A 616-nucleotide genomic window follows, 5' to 3' on the forward strand; every position below is an offset into this window, starting at 1 on the left:
GATGTGTAGCTGCTTGTGAAATTAGCTGGGGCCCTTCTTTTCTCCTGGAGAAGGGCTACATGTATCAGGTACGTCTGGGCTCCCTGGACTTGAGACAGGAGCGTGGCTAAGAGGTTAGGAGAATGCTTGGAGTCATTTTAGGTTTGTGATAGAGAACCCACTCCCTCCCCCTTTGCAAAGCTGAGAGTCACTTTCAGTCCATACCTGCCTTGCTTCCGTTGGGTTCCCTTAGTCAGGCTCATGGAGTTACCAGGTTAGCTGGCTTTTCTGATCTCAGGGAATGGGAAAGGGAAATTTGATCTATTTCTCTAAGGAAAGGTGTGTATCATGGTTGTCTCCGTTCACCATATTTCAATCTGTATGCTGAGCAAATAACCTGAGAAGTTGGGTTGTATGAAGAAGGATGTAGCATCAGGATTGGAGGAAGACTCATTAACATTCTATGATATGCAGAGAATACAACCTTGCGTGTTGAAAGCCAAGAGGACTTGAAATATTTACTGATGAAGATCAAAGACACAGCCTTCAGTATGGGTTTTGTCTTAGCGTAAAGAAAACAAAATTCTCACCACTGGACCAATAAATAACATCATGATAAATAGAGAAAAGATTGAAG

The sequence above is a fragment of the Chrysochloris asiatica genome, unplaced genomic scaffold, assembly GCF_000296735.1.
Source record: "Chrysochloris asiatica unplaced genomic scaffold, ChrAsi1.0 scaffold00018, whole genome shotgun sequence".
NCBI classification, from domain to species: domain Eukaryota; kingdom Metazoa; phylum Chordata; class Mammalia; order Afrosoricida; family Chrysochloridae; genus Chrysochloris; species Chrysochloris asiatica.